The sequence below is a fragment of the Scyliorhinus torazame genome, chromosome 4, assembly GCF_047496885.1.
Source record: "Scyliorhinus torazame isolate Kashiwa2021f chromosome 4, sScyTor2.1, whole genome shotgun sequence".
Classification (NCBI taxonomy): Eukaryota; Metazoa; Chordata; class Chondrichthyes; order Carcharhiniformes; family Scyliorhinidae; genus Scyliorhinus; species Scyliorhinus torazame.
The window spans coordinates 13236994-13255597 of NC_092710.1; the positions used below are offsets into that span (position 1 = coordinate 13236994).

The window sequence follows — 18604 nt, forward strand, 5'->3', positions numbered from 1 at the left end:
CCACAACCAAGCTATCTTATATCCCTTTGCATTCTCTTTGTATCCCCCTCACAGCTTGCTTTCCTCCCTATTTTTGTATTGTCGGCAGATTTGGCTGCAATGCGCTCAGTCCCTTCATTCAACTCTGAATATAGATCGGAAATAGTTGAGGCCCCAGCACTGATAGTGACAGAGTCACACATAAAGAGGCCCTTCGGCCAATCGTGTCTGTGCCAGCCATCAATAATAATAATCGCTTCTTGTCACAAGTTGGCTTCACTGAAGTTACTGTGAAAAGCCCCTAGTCGCCACATTCTAGCGCCTGTTCGGGGAGGCTGGTACGGGAATTGAACCTGCGCTGCTGGCCTTGTTCTGCATTACAAGCCAGCTGTTTAGCCCATTGTGCTAAACCGGCCCCTTCTCTCACCCTCTGGGTGAAGAAATGTTTCCACAAATCCCCTCTTGTCCATTCCATTAAATCTATTCTTCCTTGGTGATCCCGATGATACTTCACTCGTCAGAGTTTGCTCACTTTAAAATGGCTCATTCACCCCGAGTCTCTGTTGCTCATCAGTGAGCGAGCCCTTCATCCAGGCCAATATATCACCCGCAACACCAGAAGTGCTTGGGCGGGGCTCCTGGCCGTTCGCTGGTGGCGGGATTCTCTAATCCTGCCGGAAGCTGTGGGTTTCCCAGCGGCGTGGGGTGGTCAGTTGTCCCATTGACAAGTGGCGAGCTGGTAAATCCCACCGCCAACGAACGGCGTGGCCAAATTCTCTGCCCTCGTGAGCAGTGGTAGCTGGGCGGAGCTGCGACGGAGAATCCCCCACCTTACCTTGGCCGTAACCTTTTATGCGGCACCTTTTGGAAATCTAAATACACTAGATTTACTGGTTTCCCTTTATCCACCCTGCTTGTTACATCTTTAAACTCGAGCAGATTTGTCACAGATGATTTCCCTCACACTAAACCATGCTGATTGTATGATGTCTTTCTTAATAATGGCTTCCAGGGACTTCCGGTTGCGGCTATGCGGAGCTAAGTCCCATGTTCGGCAGCTCCCATCAGAAACTGACATTTGGGCTCTTTTTAGGGCCCCAGCGGAATTTGTTTGACGGTTCCCAGTGTGGGAAGGCGACAGTATGATTCTCCCGGCACTGTATGGATTGGACCAGGAGTGGAGCGGTGAAAAAAGTGATTTTGGTGCAGCGGAAAGTGCGAGGGAGGAGAACCAAGATGGCGGCGGGTGGAGACCAGGCAGCGTGGGCGCAGTGGTCGCAAGAGCAGCAGGAGTTCCTCAAGCGCTGTTTTGCGGACCTGAAGGCAGAGCTGCTGGAGCCGATGAAGGCATCGATCGATAAGCTGGTCGAGACCCAGAAGGCCCAAGGGGCGGCGATCCGGGAGGTGCGGCAAAAGGCCTCGGAGAACAAGGACGAGATCTTGGGCCTGGCGGTGAAGGTGGAGGCGCAGGAAGCGCTGCACAAGAAGTGGCAAGAAAAATTTGAAGACATGGAGAATCGGTCGAGGAGGAAGAACCTTCGGATTCTCGGTCTCCCAGAGGGAGTGGAGGGGTCGGATGCCGGAGCCTATGTGGTCACGATGCTGAACACGTTGATGGGCGCGGGAGCTTTCCCGGGGCCCCTGGAGCTGGATGGGGCTCACCGAGGCCTGGCGAGTAGGCCCAAGTCTAACGAGCCACCGCGGGCGTTATTGGTGCGGTTCCACCGCTTGGTGGATAGGGAGTGTGTCCTACAATGGGCAAAAAAGGAGCGGAGCAGCAGGTGGGAGAATGCAGAGGTCCGTATGTACCAGGACTGGAGCGCGGAGGTGGCCAAGAAGAGGGCCGGGTACAATCGGACTGAGGCGGTTCTGCATCGGAAGGGGGTGAAATTCGGGATGCTGCAGCCGGCGCGACTGTGGGTCACGTTTAAGGACCGACACCATTACTTTGAGACGCCGGAGGAGGCGTGGACCTTTATCCAGGCCGAAAAGTTGGACACGGACTGAGGGTTTGTTGGGAGGGGGTGTCGAGGCGGGGTCATTGTGGTTATTGTGTTTTGGGAGATGTTCTGTTCTGTGTTCTTTGGTGCTGGGTGGGGTTGTGTCAATGGTTCGAAGTGGGGGTTGTGTGAGAGTGTGGGCGTCGGTGGTTGGAAGGACGGGGCCCTGCGGGGGAGGGGGGGGGGGAATGGGAGGTCCGAGGTGGGGGAGCTGAGATAAGGCCGCAAAAGGGAGCTGCGCCAGAGAGGGCTTTTTCCCGCCCTGATCCGGCTGATAACTTGGAATGTGAGAGGCCACAACGGGCGGTCAAGAGGGCCCGGGTGTTCGCGTACCTGAAGGGACTGAAGGCAGATGTGTTTATGCTCCTGGAGACGCATTTGAAGGTGGCAGATCAGGTTAGGCTGAGAAAGGGGTGGGTAGGGCAGGTTTTCCACTCAGGGTTGGATGCGAAGAATCGAGGGGTGGGAAAGCGGGTGTCGTTTGAGGCGCTGAACATCGTGGCAGATAATGGAGGTCGGTACGTGATGGTGAGTGGTAAGCTGCAGGTGGTGCGGGTGGTTCTAGTGAATGTATACATAAGAACATAAGAACTAGGAGCAGGAGTAGGCCATCTGGCCCCTCGAGCCTGCTCCGCCATTTAATGAGATCATGGCTGGTCTTTTGTGGACTCAGCTCCACTTTCCGGCCCGAACACCATAACCCTTAATCCCTTTATTCTTCAAAAAACTATCTATCTTTATCTTGAAAACATTTAATGAAGGAGCCTCTACTGCTTCACTGGGCAAGGAATTCCATAGATTCACAACCCTTTGGGTGAAGAAGTTCCTCCTAAACTCAGTCCTAAATATACTTCCCATTATTTTGAGGCTATGCCCCCTAGTTCTGTTTTCACCTGCCAATGGAAACAACCTGCCCGCATCTATCCTATCTATTCCCTTCATAATTTTATATGTTTCTATAAGATCCCCCCTCATCCTTGTAAATTCCAACGAGTACAGTCCCAGTCTATTCAACCTCTCCTCGTAATCCAACCCCTTTAGCTCTGGGATTAACCTAGTGAATCTCCTCTGCACACCCTCCAGTGCCAGTACGTCCTTTCTCAAGTAAGGAGACCAAAACTGAACACAATGCTCCAGGTGTGGCCTTACTAACACCTGATACAATTGCAGCATAACCTCCCTAGTCTTAAACTCCATCCCTCTAGCAATGAAGGACAAAATTCCATTTGCCTTCTTAATCACCTGTTGCACCTGTAAACCAACTTTTTGCGACTCATGCACTAGCACACCCAGGTCTCTCTGCACAGCAGCATGTTTTAATATCTTATAAATAAAATAATAATCCATTTTGCTGTTATTCCTACCAAAATGGATAATCTCACATTTGTCAACATTGTATTCCATCTGCCAGACACTTAGCCTATCCAAATCCCTCTGCAGACTTCCAGTATCCTCTGCACTTTTTGCTTTACCACTCATCTTAGTGTCGTCTGCAAACTTGGACACATTGCCCTTGGTCCCCAACTCCAAGTCATCTATGTAAATTGTGAACAATTGTGGGCCCAACACTGATCCCTGAGGGAGACCACTAGCTACTGATTGCCAACCAGAGAAACACCCATTAATCCCCACTCTTTGCTTTCTATTAATTAACCAATCCTCTATCCATGCTACTACTTTCCCCTTAAAGCCATGCATCTTTATCTTATGCAGCAACCTTTTGTGTGGCACCTTGTCAAAGGCTTTCTGGAAATCCAGATATACCACAATAATTGTCTCCCCGTTATCTACCGCACTGTTAATGTCCTCAAAAAATTCCACTAAATTAGTTAGGCATGACCTGCCCTTTATGAACCCATGCTGCGTCTGCCCAATGGGACAATTTCCATCCAGATACCTCGCTATTTCTTCCTTGATGATAGATTCCAGCATCTTCCCTACTACCGAAGTTAAGCTCACTGGCCTATAATTACTCGCTTTCTGCCTACCTCCTTTTTTAAACAGTGGTGTCACGTTTGCTAATTTCCAATCCACCGGGACCACCCCAGAGTCTAGTGAATTTTGGTAAATTATCACTAGTGCATTTGCAATTTCCCTAGCCATCTCTTTTAGCACTCTGGGATGCATTCCATCAGGGCCAGGAGACTTGTCTACCTTTAGCCCCATTAGCTTGCCCATCACTACCTCCTCAGTGATAACAATCCTCTCAAGGTCCTCACCTGTCATAGCCGCATTTCCATCAGTCACTGGCATGTTATTTGTGTCTTCCACTGTGAAGACCGACCCAAAAAACCTGTTCAGTTCCTCAGCCATTTCCTCATCTCCCATTATTAAATCTCCCTTCTCATCCTCTAAAGGACCAATCTTTACCTTAGCCACTCTTTTTTGTTTTATATATTTGTAGAAACTTTTACTATATGTTTTTATATTCTGAGCAAGTTTACTCTCATAATCTATTTTACTCTTCTTTATAGCTTTTTTAGTAGCTTTCTGTTGCCCCCTAAAGATTTCCCAGTCTTCTAGTCTCCCACTAATCTTTGCTACTTTGTATGCTTTTTCCTTCAATTTGATACTCTCCCTTATTTCCTTAGATATCCACGGTCGATTTTCCCTTTCTACCGTCCTTCCTTTTTATTGGTATATACCTTTGCTGAGCACTGTGAAAAATCGCTTGGAAGGTTCTCCACTGTTCCTCAACTGTTTCACCATAAAGTCTTTGCTCCCAGTCTACCTTAGCTAGTTCTTCTCTCATCCCATTGTAATCTCCTTTGTTTAAGCACAAAACACAAGTGTTTGATTTAACCTTCTCACACTCCATCTGTATTTTTTTCCACCATATTGTGATCGCTCCTTCCGAGAGGATTTCCCTAACTATGAGATCCTGAATCAATCCTGTCTCATTACACAGGACCAGATCTAGGACCGCTTGTTCCCTCGTAGTTTCCATTACATACTGTTCTAGGAAACTATCGCGGATACATTCTATAAACTCCTCTTCAAGGCTGCCTTGACCGACCTGGTTAAACCAATCGACATGTAGATTAAAATCCCCCATGATAACTGCTGTACCATTTCTACATGCATCAGTTATTTCTTTGTTTATTGCCTGCCCCACCATAATGTTACTATTTGGTGGCCTATAGACTACTCCTATCAGTGACTTTTTCGCCTTACTATTCCTGATTTCCACCCAAATGGATTCAACCTTATCCTCCATTGCACCGATGTCATCCCTTACTATTGCCCAGATGTCATCCTTAAATAACAGAGCTACACCACCTCCCTTACCATCCACTCTGTCCTTCCGAATAGTTTGATACTCTCGGATATTTAACTCCCAGTTGTGACCATCCTTTAACCATGTTTCAGTAATGGCCACTAAATCATAGTCATTCACGATGATTTGCGCCATCAACTCATTTACCTTATTCCGAATACTACGAGCATTCAGGTAAAGTACACTTATGTTGGCTTTTTTACCTCTGTTCTAAATCTTAACACCTCGATCAGTAACCTCTCCTAAGTTATATTTCCTCTTAACTTTTCTCCTAATTTTCCTTGTCTTTGAACCCATATCTTCATGTAACAACCTGCCGCGTCACTTACCATTAATGTTTTCACTTCCCGTTTTATTCTTTTTAGTATTCCTGGTCCTATTCACTGAGCTCCCCTCAGTCACTGTACCTTGTACTGTTGCCCTTTTTGATTTTTGATTATGGCTTCTCTGCCTTACACTTTCCCCCTTACTGCCTTTTGTTTCTGTCCCTGTTTTACTACCTTCCAACTTCCTGCATCGGTTCCCATCCCCCTGCCACATTAGTTTAAACTCTCCCCAACAGCTCTAGCAATCACCCCCCCTAGGACATCGGTTCCAGTCCTGCCCAGGTGCAGACCGTCCGGTTTGTACTGGTCCCACCTCCCCCAGAACCGGTTCCAATGCCCCAGGAATTTGAATCCCTCCCTATTGCACCATCTCTCGAGCCACGCATTCATCCTATCTATCCTGACATTCCTACTCTGACTACCTCGTGGCACTGGTAGCAATCCTGAGATTACTACCTTTGAGGTCCTACTTTTTCGTTTAACTCCTAACTCCCTGAATTCAGCTTGTAGGACCTTGTCCCATTTTTTACCTATATCGTTGGTGCCTATGTGCACCACGACAGCTGGCTGTTCACCCTCCCCCCCCCCAGAATGTCCTGCAGCCGCTCCGAGACATCCTTGACCCTTGCACCAGGGAGGCAACATACCATCCTGGAGTCTTGATTGCATCCGCAGAACCGCCTGTCTATTCCCCTTACAATTGAGTCCCCTATCACTATAGCCCTGCCATTCTTCTTCCTGCCCAGCTGCGCAGCAGAGCCAGCCACGGTGCCATGAACCTGGCTGCTGCTGCCTTCCCCTGGTGAGCCATCTCCCTCAACAGTATCCAAAGCGGTATATCTGTCTTGCAGGGAGATGTCCGCAGAGGACACCTGCACTGCCTTCCTACTCTTGCTCTGTCTTTTGGTCACCCATTTTCCATCTCCCTCAGTACCTTTCACCTGCGGTGTGACCAACTCGCTGAACGTGCTATCCACGACGTCCTCAGCATCGCGGATGCTCCAAAGTGAGTCCATCCGCAGCTCCAGGGCCGTCAAGCGGTCTAACAGGAGCTGCAACTGGACACACCTCTTGCACGTGAAGGAGCCAGGGACAGTGGGCGTGTCCCTGAGCTCCCACATCGCACACGAGGAGCATGACACGGGTCTGAGATCTCCTGCCATGTCTTAAACCTTCGGTTAACTTCAACAACTACAATTTCCCCCCCCCAAAAATAAACAACGAAGAAAAGATAAATAAATATACCAATGAAAAGAAAAAGAAAACAGAAAAACTACTTACCAGTCACTTACCAGGGATAAAAAGCACTTCCTCCCCACCCAGCTTTGAATTCCCACCTAGATTCAAATTCCCGAACTCACTCTTTGCTGTCTCACTCCTGGCTCTGTCTTCTCTCTGGCTCACTGGGAGAACTCACTGGGAGTGAGTTTACAAGTTGCTCTTTTTAAACTGTCCTGAATTGACTCCCCTCCCCCACCTGCTTTTAGATCAAAGTAGATTAAAGTGACTGACACGTAACTGCTAACCAGTTATGTGAGTGGGTGGGGCAGCCCTTGTTAACCTACACTGCACAATTCTAGATTAATTTAAATGAATCCCAAATTGGGACGATGCTGGATTCATGAGGCGCATGTTGGGTCGGATTCCGGACCTGGAGACAGGGAGTTTTATAATGGGGGGGACTTCAACACGGTGTTGTACCCAGCATTGGATCGTTCCAGGTCCAGGACGGGTAAGAGGCCGGCGGCACCAAGGTGCTGAGGGGGTTTATGGACCAGATGGGGTGAGTGACCCATGGAGGTTTGCCAGGCCGGGAGCCAGGGAATTTTCCTTTTTACCCCCACGTCCATGAAGCCTACTCCCGGATAGACTTCTTCATTATGAGTAGGGCACTAATCCTGAGAGTGGAGGGCACGGAATATTCGGCCATAGCCATCTCGGACCACGCCCCGCATTGGGTGGAGCTGGAGTTGGGGGAGGAGAGCGACCAGCGCCCGCTGTGGCGCCTCGATGTGGGACTGTTGGCGGATGAGGAGGTGAGCGGGCAGATCCGGGGGAGCATTGAAAGATATTTAGAGGCTAACGATAATGGGGAGGTGCAGGTGGGGGTGGTCTGGGAGGCACTGAAGGCGGTGATTAGGGGAGAGCTGATCTCCACTAGGGCCCATAAGGAGAGGAAGGAGAGGAGAGATAGGGAGAGGTTGGTGGGGGAGATTTTAAGGGTGGATAGGAGGTATGCAGAGGTCCCCGAGGAGGGATTACTCAAGGAGCGACGAAGCCTCCAGGCCGAGTTCGACCTGTTGACCACCAAGAAGGCGGAGGTGCAGTGGAGGAAAGCAAATATGTGCGAATATGGGGAGAAGGCGAGCCGGATGCTGGCACACCAGCTTCGGAAGCGGGAGGCAGCGAGAGAGATTGGGGGAGTTAGGGATAGAGGGGGGAACACAGTGCGGAGTGCGGTGGGAATAAATGGGGTATTCAGGGACTTTTATGAGGGGCTGTATAGGTCTGAGCCCCCGACGGGGAGGGGGGCATGCGCCGATTTTTGGATCGGCTGAGGTTCCCGAGGGTGGAGGAGGAGCAGGTGGTTGGGCTAGGGGCACCGATTGGGCTGGATGAGCTGGTTAAGGGGTTGGGGAGCATGCAGGTAGGGAAGGCCCCGGGACCGGGTGGGTTCTTGGTGGAATTCTACCGGAAGTACATGGACCTGTTGGGCCCTCTATTAGTGAGGACTTTCAAATGAGGCGAGGGAGGGGGGAGCCCTGCCCCCGACAATGTCCAGGGCGCTGATCTCGCTGATCCTGAAGCGGGACAAGGACCCATTACAGTGTGGGTCGTACAGGCCGCTCTCGCTCCTCAACGTCAACACGAAGTTGTTGGCGAAGGTGCTGGCTACCAGAATTGAGGACTGTGTCCCTGGGGTGATTCACGAGGACCAGACGGGATTTGTGAAGGGAAGGCAGTTGAACACCAATGTGCGGAGGCTCCTCAACGTAATTATGATGCCTACAGTGGAGGGGGAGGAGGAGATAGTGGCGGCTATGGACGCGGAGAAGGCCTTCGATAGGATGGAGTGGGGGTACCTTTGGGAAGTGCTGAGGAGGTTTGGGTTCGAGGAGGCGTTCATCAGTTGGGTTCGGCTACTTTATGAAGCCCCGGTGGCGAGTGTGGCCACGAACCGGCGGAGGTCGGAATACTTTTGGCTGTACCGGGGGACGAGGCAGGGGTGTCCCCTATCCCCCTTGTTGTTCGCATTGGCAATTGCGCCTTTGGCCATGGCACTGAGGGAGTCCATGAACCGGAGGGGACTGGTTCGGGGGGGAGAGGAACACCGGGTGTCGCTGTATGCCGATGACCTGTTATTGTATGTGGCGGACCCAGTGGGGGGGATGCCGGAGGTTATGCGGATCCTCAGGGAGTTCGGGGACTTTTCCGGGTATAAGCTCAACGTGGGGAAGAGTGAGCTCTTTGTGATACACCCAGGGGACCAGGGAAGGGAGATAGACGAGCTTCCGCTGAAGAGGGCGGAAAGGAGCTTTCGGTACCTGGGAATCCAGGTGGCCAGGTGTTGGGGGGCCCTGCACAAGCTCAATTTGATGCGGCTGGTGGAGGAGATGGAGGAGGAGTTTAAAAGGTGGGATATGCTGCCACTGTCGTTGGCGGGTAGGGTGCAGTCGGTGAAAATGGCGGTCCTTCCGAGGTTCCTCTTTGTGTTCCAGTGCCTTCCCATCCTGATCCCTAAGGCCTTTTTTAAACAGGTCAGCAGGAGCATCATGGGATTTGTGTGGGCGAATAAGACCCCGAGGGTAAAAAGTGTGTTTCTGGAGCGTAGCAGGGACAGAGGAGGGCTAGCGTTGCCCAATCTATGTGGGTATTATTGGGCTGCCAATGTGGCGATGATACGGAAGTGGGTAATGGAGGGGGAGGGGGCGGCGTGGAAGAGGCTGGAGATGGCGTCCTGTGTGGGCACGAGTCTGGGAGCGCTGGTGACGGCACAGCTGCCACTCCCGCCGACTAGGTACACCACGAGTCCGGTGGTGGCGGCGACTCTGAAAATTTTGGGGCAGTGGAGGCGCCACAGGGGTGAGGTAGAGACCTCGGTTCGGTCCCCCATCCGAGAGAACCATCGGCTCGTCCCGGGGAGAATGGGTGGGGGGTTCCTGAGCTGGCATCGGGCAGGAATTAAAAGAATGGGGGACCTGTTTATAGATGGGACGTTTGCGAGCCTTGGGGCGCTGGAGTAGAAATTTGGGCTGCCCCCCCCCCGAAACGCCTTCAGGTTCACGCAGGTGAGGGCGTTCGTGAGACGGCAGGTGAGGGAATTTCCGCTGCTTCCAGCACGTAAGATTCAAGATGGGTGCTCTCGGGGGTGTGGGCTGGAGAAGGCAAGGTCTCGGCGATCTACCAGGAGATGCAGGAGGAGGAGGAGACCTCGATGGAGGAACTAAAGGGTAAATGGGAGGAGGAGCTTGGGGAGGAGATAGACGAGGGTGCGTGGGCGGGCACTCTGGGTAGGGTTAATTCTTCCTCCTCTTGCACCAGGCTTAGCCTGATACAATTTAAGGTTCTTCACAGAGCGCATATGACAGGGGCGAGGTTGAGTAGGTTTTTTGGGGTAGAGGACAGGTGTGTGAGGTGCTCAGGGAGCCCACCAAACCACACCCATATGTTCTGGTCGTGCCCGGCGCTGGATGGGTTTTGGATGGGTTTTGCGAGGACTATGTCCAAGGTGGTGAACGCCCGGGTCAAGCCGAGCTGGGGATTGGCATTATTTGGGGTATTGGACGAGCCGGGAGTGCAGGAGGCGAAAGAGGCCGGTTTCCTGGCCTTTGCGTCCCTGGTAGCCCGGCGGAGGATTCTGCTACAGTGGAAGGATACGAAGCCCCCAAGTGTGGAATCCTGGATTAACGACATGGCAGGGTTTATTAAATCGGAGAGGGTACAATTTGCCTTGAGAGGGTCGGTGGCAACCGTTCCTAGACTTTCTAGTGGAACGTTAGGAGGTGGTCAGCAGCAGCAGCACCCCAGGAGGGGGAGGAGGGGGGTTTGGGGGAGAGGGGGTGAGGGGGGGGAAGGGGGGGGGGTTCGGGTATGTGTTTATTATTGTGTCATGGGGGGGGTTTGTACATTGGGGGAATTCGCGATATAAGTGTACGATGTTGATCTGTGTGTTTTTTATGATTTTCTTTTTTCTGTAAGGGGGTGGGTTTTATTGAAAATTTGCTAAAATTGAATAAAAATATTTTTTTTAAAGAAATAATGGCTTCCAGCATTTTCCCAAGGGTAGGTGTTAGGCTAACAGGCCTGTAGCTTCCTGGTACCTGGATATTCAGCACTACTGATGCCATTTGGGGTGCCCATCAAAGGAGACAGGGCTTGAGAATTCTACCTTTGAAGCGCAAAAGTATTCACAAACCCATATTCCCGTCCAGAAAGGAGTCGCAAGATTTGATCCAAACGAATTCCTTGTGGCGAAGAAGAAGGGAATACCAAATGTCACCTGGATTACTCCCACCATTATCTGCGTGACCTGCAAATAAAGGAAGTTTAAACAGTTACCGTCAGACGAGAACGAGTCACATGGATTTTGCTTCTGCACTGAAAGCCACAGGTAGCTGAGTTGATTTGCACCAATATGTAAATAAGAACATTTCAGTAGAATTAGTTAGTAATTCAGGATTTTGGCGGTATTTATCATATGAATTATATCAATAAATGCACAATATTTTTCAAGATCGGGGCAGATTTTGCTGGAGAAAGGCGCTATTTTTCTAGACAAGGGTGCGTTTTGCCAGACAAAGTTTTTTAAAATGTCATTCTTGGGATGTGGGAGATGCTGGTTCGGCCAGCATTAATCACCCGTCCCTAATTGCCCCTTCAGAAGGTGGGGGTGAGCTGCCTTCTCGTACCTGTGGTGTAGGTACACCCACTGTGCTGTTAGAGAGGGTGTTCCAGGGTGTTGCCCCGGCGACAGTGAAGGAATGGCCGATATATTTCCCAGTCGGGGTGGGGAGTGACTCGGAGGGGAGCCTCCAGGTGGGGGGGGGGGGGTTCCCGGGTATCTGCTGCTCTTGTCCTTCTAGATGGTGGAGGTGGTGGGTTTGGAAGGTGCTGCCTGAGGAACCTCGGTGAGTTGCTGCGGTGCATCTTGTAGATGGGACACACGCACACGGCTGACTGTGCGTCGGTGGGGGGGGGGGGGGGGGGGGGGGGGGGGTGAATGTTTGTGGAAGGGGAGCAATCAAGCGGGGCTGCTTTGTCCTGGATGGTGTCGAGCTTCTCGAGTGTTGTCGGAGCTTCGCTCATCCAGGCAAGTGGAGATATTCCCTCACACTCCTGACTTGTGCCTTGTCGATGGGGGACAGGCTTTGGGGGAGGGGTCAGGAGGTGAGTTACTCTCTGCAGGATTCCCAGCCTCTGACCTGCCCTGGTAGCCACAGTATTAATCTGGTTACTTGAACGAGCCTATATTTTGCTAAACATGGATGTCCTACAAGACAAGGGTATCTTTTGCGAGACATGGGTATCAGAAAAGAGGTGTCTCTTCCTAGACAAGGTTTACTTTCTTGGGAAAGGCATATTTGGTCGAGGTGGGTATTATTTTGCTGGACATCTTACTGACGGGTGAGTAGTTCGAAGTCATACAGCTGGATTTTCATTGTTTGGGAAAGGGTGCGTCAGCCTCCATTCCTGTCACCCACAACAGATGAGGGTGGTGCCGCATTCTCCGTCGTGTGGTGCGGGCGTGGGCATTTCACACCTCCTGAAGCTCCGATGGAGCTGGGTCACCTTCTGAAGGAGAAGTGGTTCACAGCATGTCGAAGGGGTCATGACCCATCGGGCAACCCTACCCGGGAGTTGGGAAGCAGCTGCGTTAACGCCTCATGGGTGGGATTTTGCGACTCGGGCGGGGAAAGCGGCGTCCAGTCCCGCGGCTGCATGGCCGGCTTTTCCCGCTGTATTTCTTGGCGCTTCAGTGAAACAAAACGGGAGGCGGGGTCCCACGATGTCACGTTGGTCGAGCAGGCAACAGATCAAGGATGTGAAAATAGAAAAAACAAAGACCCCCATGAAAACAGAACCCACCCCGCTCGTGAAACGCCTCGCATCGCTGGCACTGCGCCTTGGTACTGCCCCCTGGCAGTGCCAAAGGAGTGTCAGGGTGCTGCCCGGGCATGACCGTTTCCCTCTCTGGGGTCTGGATACACCCGTGTGCCTCTGACGGTTGTGTTAGCCAGGGGCACATTGTGGGTGACCTGTCATAGAATCATCTTTCCTCGCTCGTCTTTCATAGAATCCCTACAGTTGCAACTGGAGGCCATTTGGCCCATCGAGTCTGCACCAACCCTCCGAAGGAGCACTCGACCTCGGCCCACTGCCACAACCCTGTCCCCGTAACCCCACCTAAACATGTGGTCACTAAGGGCAATTGATCGCGGCTAATCCGCCGAACCTGCACATCTTTGGACTGTGGGAGGAAACCGGAGCACCCGGAGGAAACATACGCAGCCACGGGGAGAGCGCGCAGACTCCGCACGGACAGTGACCCAAGCCGGAATCGAACCTGGGACCCTGGAGCTGTGAGGCAGCAGTGCTAACCACTGTGCCTCCGTGCGGCCCATGATCCGCGTCAGTGTGAAGGAATGGACAATTCAACGTGGGGGAGCAATCAAATGCCTGATCTGCATTGTAAATTAGATGTAAATGGCAATCCTGACTTTAGTGTGCCATTGGTTGGGGGGAGAGGTGATGGGAGCATTGAGCCCAGGGAAATCCTTCCGGCATAAAGGCCATTTTGGGTATCCCGCTTTATTCCCTGTTCCTTCGGCCAGTCCCGTCCCCACGTAACGGGGGCGGGAAATCCCCCCACATGTCAGAAAGTAATGGCGTATGATAACCTTAACATGTTTTAAATACGGGATATGGAGGATAAGGTGTGTAGATGGAGTTAAGATACAGATCAGGGAAGAGTGGACGGAATGGCTTAGTCACAGTCATAGAACATACAATGCAGAAGGAGGCCATTCGGCCCATCGCGTCTGCACCGGCCCACTTAAACCCTCACTTCCACCCTCTCCCCAATTACCCCTCCTAACCTTTTTGGTCACTATGGGCAATTTATCATGGCCAATCCACCTAACCTGCACATCTTTGGACTGTGGGAGGAAACCGGAGCACCCGGAGGAAACCCATGCAGACACGGGGAGAACGTGCAGGCTCCGCACAGACAGTGACCCAAGCCGGAATCGAACCTGGGACCCTGGAGCTATCCACTTGTGCGACCGTGTTGAGGAGCTCGATGGTCGACTGCTGTTCCCATGTATTGTCCTTGACTTAAGAACAGGATTTTAAATAAGAGCAACGAGCCAGAAGGTGGAGAGAACGTTTTCGGGAGGGAGGGGGCAAAGACGTTTGGAGGCCAGTGAGGAGGGGGAGTGGGTGTTATCACCGCCATGAGGGCGACCCGATCGATCTCCCGGTGGGGCCTGTGGAATACGATCAGTCCCAACAGCGGGGCCCGTTAATCCCTGAGATAAAAGCCAGCCCAAGAGAGGGGGGGGGGGGGCAGCAGCTCAGGGTGGTCCTGGCTGGGATTTGGGAGTGTTGCCTGCTCTCTGTCTTCCCGAACTGTGAGTGGGGAATAAACTACGTCCGACTCACCTTTTCGGGGCTCCTCATTGATGGCGATAGCGGGATTTATGGCTGGGAGGTGAGGCTTAAATCTAAGAAGCAGAGGGTACATAACTTCGGATGTAAGCATGGAGCTGGTTAGCAAATAAGGAACCGATGGTGGGCGGGGGGGGGGTGACAGTTACGACGCAGTTACGAGGCAGGATTCGGGCCCCGTGGATCGAACCAAGGTGCAGTTTGTGCCTTGTGGAGCTTTGGGGGACAAGTTGGAACAATGAGGTCGTCGGAGAGTTCAAAATGCAGGTGAGAAAAGCATCTCAAGAAACTGAAGAGAAGACAAAAAAGGCTCTTACTCCTAAGGAACTCAGTTCTCCGCTTAAACCTTTTGACGACATGTTAGGTTCTCTCGGCCTCGGACTTCACAGGGACTGCAACGGGCAAAAGGGAAAAAATGGTCAAAATAACAAGTGCGGAAGTGGAACATTTATCAGGAAAACATGTAGAAGACAATAGACCCATTGCAAAGCCTACTTTCCTACCCGGTTACCAGCCTGGAGATTAACCTCTGCATGCACATAACTGGTGAACCCTTCTCCAGCCTGTTACACAGGAACAGGAGGAGGCCCCATTCAGCCCCTTCTCCAGCCTGTTACACAGGAACAGGAGGAGGCCCCATTCAGCCCCTTCTCCAGCCTGTTACACAGGAACAGGAGGAGGCCCCATTCAGCCCCTTCTCCAGCCTGTTACACAGGAACAGGAGGAGGCCCCATTCAGCCCCTTCTCCAGGATGTTACACAGGAACAGGAGGAGGCCCCATTCAGCTCCTCCTCCAGCCTATTACACAGGAACAGGAGGAGGCCCCATTCAGCCCCTTCTCCAGCCCATTACACAGGAACAGGAGGAGGCCCCATTCAGCCCCTTCTCCAGCCTGTTACACAGGAACAGGAGGAGGCTCCATTCAGCCCCTTCTCCAGCCTGTTACACAGGAACAGGAGGAGGCCCCATTCAGCCCCTTCTCCAGCCTGTTACAGGAACAGGAGGAGGCCCCATTCAGCCCCTTCTCCAGCCTGTTACACAGGAACAGGAGGCCCCATTCAGCCCCTTCTCCAGCCTGTTACACAGAACAGGAGGAGGCCCCATTCAGCCCCTTCTCCAGCCTGTTACACAGGAACAGGAGGCCCCATTCAGCCCCTTCTCCAGCCTGTTACACAGGAACAGGAGGTCCACCTGTCTACCCCTTGAGCCTGCCCTGACATTCAATGAGATCATGTCTGATTTGTGACCTAACTCCATAAACCCCCCTACACCCCGTATCCTTAATATCTTTGGATATCAATCTGGGACTTTGAATGAACCATTGATCCAGAATCCAATGCTGGTTACAGAAGAGAATTTCAAAACCTCTCCCTCCCTTTATGTGGAGAAATGTTCCCTAATTTCCGTCCTGAAAGGACTAGCTCCAATTTTCAGACTCTAACCCTCCACACCACCCCTCCTCAAACCAACCCCGCCCTCCTGGTGCGACCCCTCCTCAGACGAGACTGCATGTCCCTCCTCCTCCAGCAGTCCTGCCGTGGTGCCAGGTTGCGGTGGGCACAGCAGGCCAGCACAAAGCGGGAGATGCTTGGGGGAGGTGGTGGTGTGCAGCATGTCCACCACCAGATCGGTCCAGGTATCGGACCCGCACTTTCAGCAGTCCAATGCACCGCTCAATGGCAGCATTGGCCTCGTGATATCGGGTCTCCGCCTCGGTCTCCAGATTGGCATAATCAGCCAAGGCCTCAGCAGGTACCCCTTATACCACCCCGGAGCCAATCCATCGTCCTGGGTGGTCCTCAAAGCCGGCAGGGATCTCCGAGTGTCCCAGGATGTAACTGCCATGCATGCTTCTTGGTAAGTGTGCACACACGTGCAGGATCCGGAGGTGGTGGTTGCACACGAGTTGAACATTCAGGGAGTGGAACCCCTTCCTTTAAATGAAGGGCACTCCCTGCGACCCGCACACAAGGCGTGCCATCTATTACCCCCCTGGACCGATGGTGGAGAATCCTACAATCTGGGCATCCTGATGGGTTTGTTCCAGCTGAAAGGGAAGAATCAGCTGCCTGACGGATGCACTTGTGGGCTGTGGCTTGGGAAATTCTGCCCAAGTCCCCACTCAAGCTTTGGAATGAACATTTATCTAAGGGTTCAGGACTGTGGTGACCTTTATGGCCACCAGGAGCCGTTGTCTGCCACTTCCACAGGGTGCCATGTCTGTAAGGACATGGCAGAAGTGCCGCTCTGTCTCTTTGTTGAGACAACGTATCCTATGGCATCTCCTCGAATGACCGAAGACACTTGTGCACCTTGGGCAGTTGCTGGCGTCCCCCTCTGGGTTCCTCCTCGGCCTCATGGGCGTTAGGGTCTGCAGGGTCCGTCCACTCACCCGCTGGTTGTGGGAATATCCCCAGTGCTGAAGCCCGGCTTGAGAGTTTTTGATTGTTGGCTGCTGTCTCTGTGGTGCCGACGCCTCCAGTATTCAGGCAAAGCGATCAGGCCTCACAGTTTGATTGGAATGCTGGGCAATAACACTTGTCTGAGACATGGCGCGTGTACCTGAAAATGCACTTACGAGCTGTGAAGTGTGGACACATAACTAACAATGCCAATTCTTTATTAGCAATAGCATCGTGCAGCCAGAGGCTGCTCTCGGTCAAAGGGAGTTGAAGTGACCTTCAGCATATAACCACGAATGGGCTCTGTGCTGGAAGTGTCTGGGAAGACAGACAGGCTGTAGTTGCCCTACCTACGGATGTGCACAGTATTGGAGAATGGTCTGTGAGCCCCTCACCCCAGCCTGCACCCCGCCCCAGTCCAGGGCAGCCATCTGTACCCGAGCTGCGTGTCGGGGATTGGAAATGGCTACTTACGTTCTCATCTTCCTGCAGCAATCATTGCGCCAGCTCCCCCTTTTTAAATAGGAGCGCCAAGTGGCGAGACCTCTCGTTGGGAAGCCTGGTAATTTCCAGGGAGGCCATTAGATTGGGCTTCCTTCACGTTAATGAGATGTAGATTGCTCTTAATTGGTGTCAATTGGTGTCTCTATCCCCGCAGGGCGCAATGTGGCAGTTACATTGTGCCCAAAGAGTCAGAGAGTTTTACAACACAGCACAGAATGAGGTTCTTCGGCCCATCGTGGCTGTGCTGGCCTTCGAGCATCTATCTATTCTAACCCCATTTCCCAGCAACTGGTCCATTGCCTTGTGTGCTGGGGCACTTCAATCACTCATCTAAATGGTTCCAAAATGTTGTGAGGGTTCCCGCCTCTACCACCCTTTCCGGCAGCGAGTTCCAGACTCCCATCGCCCTCTGGGGGAAAAGGTTTTCTTAAAATCTCCTGTTCCTTAACTTAAATCTATGCCCTGTGGTTTTTGACCTCTCGACCGTAACTGCACAGTGACTCCCAGTGTGATACAGAGACCGGAACTGTGCACAGTAACTCCCAGTGTGATACGGAGACCGGAACTGTGCACAGTGACTCCCAGTGTGATACAGAGACCGGAACTGTGCACAGTGACTCCCAGTGTGATACAGAGACAGGAACTGTGCACAGTGACTCCCAGTGTGATACAGAGACCGGAACTGTGCACAGTGACTCCCAGTGTGATACAGAGACAGGAACTGTGCACAGTGACTCCCAGTGTCATACAGAGAAAGGAACTGTGCACAGTGACTCCCAGTGTGATACAGAGAACGGACAGTGCACAGTAACTCCCAGTGTGATACAGAGACAGGAACTGTGCACAGTAACTCCCAGTGTGATACAGAGACAGGAACTGTACACAGTAACTCCCAGTGTGATACAGAGACCGGAACTGTGCACAGTGACTCCCAGTGTGATACAGAGACCGGAACTGTGCACAGTGACTCCCAGTGTGATACAGAGACAGGAACTGTGCACAGTGACTCCCAGTGTGATGCAGAGACCGGAACAGTGCACAGTAACTCCCAGTGTGATACAGAGACAGGAACTGTGCACATAACTCCCAGTGTGATACAGAGACAGGAACTGTGCACAGTGACTCCCAGTGTGATACAGAGACAGGAACTGTGCACAGTGACTCCCAGTGTGATACAGAGACAGGAACTGGACACAGTGACTCCCAATGTGATACGGAGACCGGAACTGTGCACAGTGACTCCCGGTGTGATACAGAGACCGGAACTGTGCACAGTGACTCCCAGTGTGACACAGAGACCGGAACTGTGCACAGTGACTCCCAGTGTGATAGACTGAGATTGTGCACAGTGACTCCCAGTGTGTTAGACTGAGATTGTGCACAGTGACTCCCAGTGCGATACAGAGACTGGGATTGTGCACAGTGACTCCCAGTGCGATACAGAGACAG

The 18604-nt window shown here is 52.2% G+C and overlaps 1 long non-coding RNA gene across 1 annotated transcript in view; it reads right to left on the bottom strand.

The window, feature by feature from the left end:
* The window catches only part of LOC140411560 (uncharacterized), a 32201-nt gene that overhangs the window by 8632 nt on the left and 4965 nt on the right, over positions 1–18604 (bottom strand). Inside the window, exons 2-3 of the long non-coding RNA XR_011940864.1 lie at positions 14567–14641; positions 10999–11112 (exon numbers count right to left, since the gene is read on the bottom strand). This is a non-coding gene — a long non-coding RNA (uncharacterized lncRNA). The remainder of the gene's footprint in view (positions 1–10998; positions 11113–14566; positions 14642–18604) is intronic.